Source organism: Caretta caretta, chromosome 28 (assembly GCF_965140235.1).
Source record: "Caretta caretta isolate rCarCar2 chromosome 28, rCarCar1.hap1, whole genome shotgun sequence".
In the NCBI taxonomy this organism is placed as follows: Eukaryota; Metazoa; Chordata; order Testudines; family Cheloniidae; genus Caretta; species Caretta caretta.
The window spans coordinates 7,481,803-7,489,498 of NC_134233.1; the positions used below are offsets into that span (position 1 = coordinate 7,481,803).

At 47.6% G+C, this 7,696-nt stretch overlaps 1 non-coding gene across 1 annotated transcript; it reads right to left on the minus strand.

The window, feature by feature from the left end:
• Positions 1-6,954: 6,954 nt before the first annotated feature.
• TRNAT-UGU (transfer RNA threonine (anticodon UGU)) lies at positions 6,955-7,028 on the minus strand. Its single transcript has one exon. It is a non-coding gene; the product is annotated as a tRNA-Thr (tRNA).
• Between the last annotated feature and the right edge of the window lie 668 nt (positions 7,029-7,696).

The window sequence follows — 7,696 nt, forward strand, 5'->3', positions numbered from 1 at the left end:
AATTAATTAGGCTTGAATAAAGACTGGGAGTGGATGGGTCATTACACAAAGTAAAACTATTTCCCCATGTTTATTTCCCCTGACCCCCCTCCCCTCCCGCTGTTCCTCAGATGTTCTTGTCAACTGGTGGAAATGACCCACCTTGATTATCGCTACAAAAGGTTCTCCCCCTCCCCCCGGCTCTCCTGCTGGTAATAGCTCACCTTACCTGATCACTCTGGTAACAGTGTGTATGGTAACACCCATTGTTTCATGTTCTCTGTGTATATAAATCTCCCCACTGTATTTTGCACTGAATGCCTCTGATGAAGTGAGCTGTAGCTCACGAAAGCTTATGCTCAAATAAATTGGTTAGTCTCTAAGGTGCCACAAGTCCTCCTTTTTTTTTTCCGGATACAGAGTAACACGGCTGCTATTCTGAAACTTTAAATAACATGCTAAAGATCATAGAATCATAGAATCATAGAATATCAGGGTTGGAAGGGACCTCAGGAGGTCATCTAGTCCAACCCCCTGCTCAAAGCAGGACCAATCCCCAATTAAATCATCCCAGCCAGGGCTTTGTCAAGCCTGACCTTAAAAACTTCTAAGGAAGGAGATTCCACCACCTCCCTAGGTAACGCATTCCAGTGTTTCACCACCCTCCTAGTGAAAAAGTTTTTCCTAACATCCAACCTAAACCTCCTTCACTGCAACTTGAGACCATTACTCCTTGTCCTGTCCTCTTCTACCACTGAGAATAGTCTAGAACCATCTTCTCTGGAACCACCTCTCAGGTAGTTGAAAGCAGCTATCAAATCCCCCCTCATTCTTCTCTTCTGCAGGCTAAACAATCCCAGTTCCCTCAGCCTCTCCTCATAAGTCATGTGTTCCAGACCCCTAATCATTTTTGTTGCCCTTTGCTGGACTCTCTCCAATTTATCCACATTCCTTAGGAGAAAATGAAGGGAGAAAAAACCAAAAACCACTAAACCATTGCTGTTTCTACCCAAGCGATAAATGAGACCAGAAAGTGAGACTAGAGAAGTAAGACTGTGCAATTAAATATCTGGTACTACACTAACTCTGCAGTTACTTAGATGCAGACACAACCAGCTCTATGGTTGGTAACCTTACAGAGACTCTGCTGCTGATCATGAACTAGAAACACATTCCCTTTAAACAGCTGCCATTTGAATGCATCTGAAAGTCACAAGGAACAGCGATCTGTGTTAAAGGAAGGTTGCCATTTATTAGACCCGCAATTTATATTGTGTGCACAAAGAGAGGTTTGAATGTGTAACAGGTAGTTTGGTAAATCTTGGTTATTTTATTTTTGTCAGAGGTTCCTGTCCACCTCCAGTAGAGTTTTCAGTCCCAATGGCAACTTACTTACCAAATGTAGCACAAACTAGTCCATTCCTCCCAAGGGGATGGGGTTCTTGTTCTTCTGCACATTGTAGCCCACGGAGACCAAGGACCTGCAAATGTGCCTTCATATTATACCTTTGTTTAATTGATGAAAACATAAACTAGACACTTAGAGGATTGGAACTGATTTCAGTGGAGGGACCTGTTTGCTAGTTTTTTATGCGTTTGTAGAGGAAAACATTGAGTGTTTCCATTCACTTCAGGTATCCCTATTCAGTGGAACTCCTGAACATAATGGAAATGGATATGCAATTCTTTTTGTTAAAGGAAGAGGGCACTTGGATTTGAACGACGGACCACTTGATCTGCAGTCAAACACTCTACCACTGAGCTACACCCCCCATGACATTTGCATTGGTAAGTCAGTGATCTCAAGGATCTTGAAGGACAGGCCCTGCCTCAGACAGCCCTTTTTCCACTCCCAGACTACAGTGGTTTTAAAAATGGGGTTCGATTAAACTTTATATATACCTGTAGACACCACAGCTTGCCCACTCACTGACCGAGCTTCTCCCACTGACATAGCTACCACCTCTTGGGGAGGTGGATTAACTACACGGATGGGACAGCTCTCTCCCATCCCCTTAGAGCATCTTCATTATTTATGACTAAATAGGAAATAACCTACCGAATGGACAGTAAATAATTTTTAAAATATTGCTCTGTCTGCATTCAATATGGGTAACTGGTCATATTGGGCTGCATTAGCAGGAGCATTGCGAGCAGATCGAGGGAAGTGATTATTCCCTGCTATTTGGCACTGGTGGGGCCACATCTGGAGTATTATCTCCAGTTTTTAGCCCCCCCACTACAGAAAGGATGTAGACAAATTGGAGAGAGTCCAGCAGAGGGCAACAAAAATGATCAGGGGACTGCAACACATGAGTTATGAGGAAAGGCTGAGGGAACTGGGGATGTTTAGTCTGCAGAAGAGAAGAATGAGGGGGGATTTGATAGCTGCTTTCAACTACCTGAGAGGTGGATCCAAAGAGGATGGATCTAGACTGTTCTCAATGGTAGCAGATGACAGAATAAGGAGTAATAAGCCAGCATGGATTCACCAAGGGAAGGTCATGCCTGACTAATCTAATCGCCTTCTATGATGAGATTACTGGTTCTGTGGATGAAGGGAAAGCAGTGGATGTATTGTTTCTTGACTTTAGCAAAGCTTTTGACACGGTCTCCACAGTATTCTTGTCAGCAAGTTAAGGAAGTATGGGCTGGATGAATGCACTATAAGGTGGGTAGAAAGCTGGCTAGATTGTCGGGCTCAACGGGTAGTGATCAATGGCTCCATGTCTAGTTGGCAGCCGGTATCAAGTGGAGTGCCCCAAGGGTCGGTCCTGGGGCCGGTTTTGTTCAATATCTTCATAAATGATCTGGAGGATGATGTGGATTGCACTCTCAGCAAATTTGCGGATGATACTAAACTGGGAGGAGTGGTAGATACGCTGGAGGGGAGGGATAGGATACAGAAGGACCTAGACAAATTGGAGGATTGGGCCAAAAGAAATCTGATGAGGTTCAATAAGGATAAGTGCAGGGTCCTGCACTTAGGACGGAAGAACCCAATGCACCGCTACAGACTAGGGACCGAATGGCTAGGCAGCAGTTCTGCGGAAAAGGACCTAGGGGTGACAGTGGACGAGAAGCTGGATATGAGTCAGCAATGTGCCCTTGTTGCCAAGAAGGCCAATGGCATTTTGGGATGTATAAGTAGGGGCATAGCGAGCAGATCGAGGGATGTGATCGTTCCCCTCTATTCGACATTGGTGAGGCCTCATCTGGAGTACTGTGTCCAGTTTTGGGCCCCACACTACAAGAAGGATGTGGATAAATTGGAGAGAGTCCAGCGAAGGGCAACAAAAATGATTAGGGGTCTGGAACACATGAGTTATGAGGAGAGGCTGAGGGAGCTGGGATTGTTTAGTCTGCAGAAGAGAAGAATGAGGGGGGATTTGATAGCTGCTTTCAACTACCTGAAAGGGGGTTCCAAAGAGGATGGCTCTAGACTGTTCTCAATGGTAGCAGAGGACAGAACGAGGAGTAATGGTCTCAAGTTGCAGTGGGGGAGGTTTAGATTGGATATTAGGAAAAACTTTTTCACTAAGAGGGAGGTGAAACACTGGAATGCGTTACCTAGGGAGGTGGTAGAATCTCCTTCCTTAGAGGTTTTTAAGGTCAGGCTTGACAAAGCCCTGGCTGGGATGATTTAACTGGGAATTGGTCCTGCTTCGAGCAGGGGGTTGGACTAGATGACCTTCTGGGGTCCCTTCCAACCCTGATATTCTATGATTCTATGATTCTATGATAATGGTCTCAAGTTGCAGTGTGGGAGGTGTAGGTTGGATATTAGGAAACACTATTTCCTTAGGAGGGTGATGAAGAACTGGAATGGGCTCCCTAGGGAGGTGGTGGAATCTCCATCCTCAGAGGTTTGTAAGGCCCGGCTTGCCAAAGCCCTGGCTGGGATGATTTAGTTGGTGTTGGTCCTGCTTTGAGCAGGGGGTTGGACTCAATGACATTCTGAGGTCTCTTCCAACCCTGATCGAGGGTTAGAATAACATTTCCAAACAAACGGTCGGTTGAGCTGAGTGCAAATCGCTATTATAATCCCCCCTGTCCAGTAGCTCTAAGGCAGGTTCCAAGCATTGGATTCGAGCTGCTGAGTCAGCTTCCTGCAATGAGTTTCAGCCTTCCCAGAGGTAATTTGTGAGGGCTCGCCATTTTCAGATGTTCTTGTTTAATTCCCATCCACCCAATTCAAATGAGTTTGAAATTACTCATAGCAACATTCTTTCACCTACTTTGGTAAACTGAGAACAGTTAGGAAATGTTGTACTGAATGACGAGTCAGTGGGGAACAGAGCGATAGTCATTTGTAAACCAGTTGCATTAAGAACCACAGGCCTCTGGATGGGGGTAGGCCACCGTGGGGATGGGGGTGTCACAGACAATTTGGAGGGAGGTGGCGGAGTAGGGGGTGCAAGAGGTTGAATTAGGGTACATTTTCCCTTGGTCCCAAAAGGGGCAGCACGACATGTCCAATTAAAAGGGGTGTCATGCCTGAAGAATTTAGAATATCCACCAAAATAACAGGAATAACGAGACAAACAACACAAACACAGAACCCAATCTTTTGTTGCGACAGGGGACCCACGGCGTTCTGGGGTGTTCTTCCACTGCCCATAAAGTGTCTGAAAAACTAAATAAACATTCCCCAGCCCCTGGGTGGGGACAGATGATTGCTTATAAATACCCCTTTCTTTTTACAAATTTTTCGCTGACTGCAGGAAAACAGAAGAATTACCTTTATGTTTTTTTGTTTGTTTTATGCAAAGGATACTTGCTGCATATCTAGGCAGAGTAGGCCTGTCTGTGTAAACACGGCCTGGTCCTGAAGTCTTTCCCCCAGCTCCTCTCTAGATGTGAGGGGGGAGATCATTCAGATCCTCCTTACACTTAGTATTTAAAAACTCTTTCTTTTCCCTACTTCTGCTGGCCTTAGATTTCTCCTCCTGTCTGTTCTTTAACAGCTCAGATGAGGTGACTGAGTGGTTAAGGTGATGGACTGCTAATCTATTGTACTTTGCATGCATGGGTTTGAATCCCATCCTCATTGTGTGCATTTAGTCTTCGCCCCTCCTTAATGAACAACCATCTCCCCTTTGGTACAATGACAGACCAAGCCACAATGCTTCCTGTAAACAAAAACCTTCTCAGGAACTCAGACTTCCCTGCTTTCAATAAAATGTATCTAAATCCCAGATTTCTCAAAGAGTTCTATATTTCTTCGTTTGTATCTCAAAAGGTAACATCCTAATAATCTCCCCCAAACACCCTGGGACCTGCCCAAATAATTTAAATGCCCCCCACCTCAGCAAGACCACGACAGTGACCCACAGCTAGCATGTCTAGGCCAAGCTGTTCTGAAGGAGGCAACTCAAACATTTTCTCTCTGCTTCCCTTGGCAAGGTCTGACTGGGAAAACAAAATCCCCCAAATTGAAAATTTTCTGCTGAGAAACCAGTACTAGTCTGTTTGGGGAATTTGATTTGAATGGATTATTATTAGTCTCGTCTGATCTCTGAATTATTTCAGTTCAGTCTTTGTCCTCCAGATGTGTTGCCAGGTGTTGAGTTGTGGGGGAGAGAGGCCAGGTCATGATGTCTCTTCCCCTCTTTCATAGTTTCTTCCAACTTTCTAGAAAGCTCCTTTGCTAGGATGTGAATCAAGCAGTGTCCATTGTCTCCGGGCTGTCTCGGACAAGTCTGCATTGTACACAGTTCCTGGGAGAGTCCTTGGGAGTGTGGATACCTTTACTGGGCCAGCAGCGAGTCTGGCTCCTCCAGCGTCACACCGGAAAGGCTGGTGGTGGGCATTTCCCAGCCTCATCACATATTTCAGTAACGCACCCAGAGCAAAACTTCATCACTTCCCAGACAAGGATAGCACACACCTTCCACCCAGGTATTAGCCTTCAACAGATCACGACTTTTACAATGATACCTCACAAGACACATGTTGTACAAACCATGTCATCATTATGTGACAGTGGTGACTATGGGGCTTCCAGGGTGCTGCTTTGAGCACAGGGTGCCACCCCTGGGCTGACATTGCAATGGAGACGTACCCTTAGAGTCCATCTCTCCTGGGATAAAGATGGCAGCAGGGCTGGCCTGGGTCCCCTGACTTGGGCTCATGGAGCTCAAGCTGTGGGGCTAAAAACTGGGGAGCAGATATCTGTGTTCAGGCTGAAGCCTGGGTTCGGAAACCCTCACCCCTTGTGGGGCCTCAGAGGTTGGGCTCAAGCTCATAGGTCTGCACTGTCATTTTATAGTCCTGCAGCCCAAGCCCCATAAGCCTGAGTCAGCTCACCCGGGCTTTGAGACAGGTGCCCTGGGTGTTTTAATCGCAGTGTAGACATAACATTAGGATACAACTACAGTGCAGTGAAACACACACGGCTGGCCTGTGTCATATTAATCAAGATCATGCGGCTTGGGCTGTAAAGTTGCAGGGTACGTGTCTTGCCTAGGCTCAGTACCCTGCTCTAGGGGCCCAGAAGGTTGGGAGGGAGTTTCGCAAGCGGAAATGGTAAAACCGCAGTGAAGTATTACCCCGGGCTCAGTGGCATTTCTCCAGTGGTCTGTCTGCTTTGGGGCAGGGACAAAAACACGTCCTGCTGCATTCGTTATTTCAAAGGGAGGTTTAGGATTTTCGTTCTCAGACACGGTGCGCTAAGCAGGACTCCACCCTCGGCGTAAACTAAATGAGCCGCCCACAGATTCTGGCAGCCCCAATGAGCCATTTGGTGGGAGAGCTCAGACCCGCCCCTGTCCCAGAGCGAGGGGGTTGTCTGTGACAGGGCTGGGCCACGGACCTACGAGCTCCTAACTCCCAAACTTTCAGTAACTCTATTATCAGTGACTGCGATTATAATTTAAACCATAAGAAAAAACACACTGGGCTATACCAAAGGTCCATCTATCTCTTGTCTTCTGACTGTAGCCAATACCAGGTGCCCGAAAAAGCCACGCAACAAGGCACCACTGGGAGTCGAACCCAGGATCTCCTGTTTACAAGACAGGTGCTTTAGCCAGCTAAGCCATGGCACCTGCTGCTGTCTAAGGCCTGGTGTCTGCCCTCACCTGACTCCCTGCCCACCCCCACCACGGCCGGACAAGCGTTGCTTGTGTTTCGGTTCTGTAAAGCAGAGGAGCAGGAGAAGTTTTGCTCCCAAGGTGTGTGTGTGATTCTTTGGACGGGTCTACAATACAAAATTAGGTCGGTGTCATTACAATACCTCGGGGTGTAAAAAATTTACCCCCCCCCCCCCAAGCAATGCAGTTATAGCAACCTAACCCTGGTGTAGCTAGCCCCGGGTCTGCAGGAGGCATAGCCTGGGGAGATGCTTGCTTAGTGAAGACCCAGAGAATAGGTGGCCCGTGGCTCTTGCATTTGGGGAGGCTGGGCGTGAGCCTTGGAAGCTCCAAAGAAGTGAGGGGGCCATCGGGCCCCCCTCCACACCCCTCGTTTGTTCTCCTCCCTCTGAGGCCCCACCTGTGCCCCACCCTCTCTCCCATTTGGTCACTTCCCACCCCAGCTCTGCCTCTTCTGCTCAGGCCTCCTGGTCCACCTTTTCCTCACTCCGCTCCTCCCCTGAGGCCTCCTCGCCTCCTGCTTGTCCCTCTCCACCCACTGCCCCAAAGTCTGCCCACCGCCCACACCTCTCTGCCCCCTCCCTGAGACCTGCCCTACCCACCGCACACACCTCTCTGCCCCT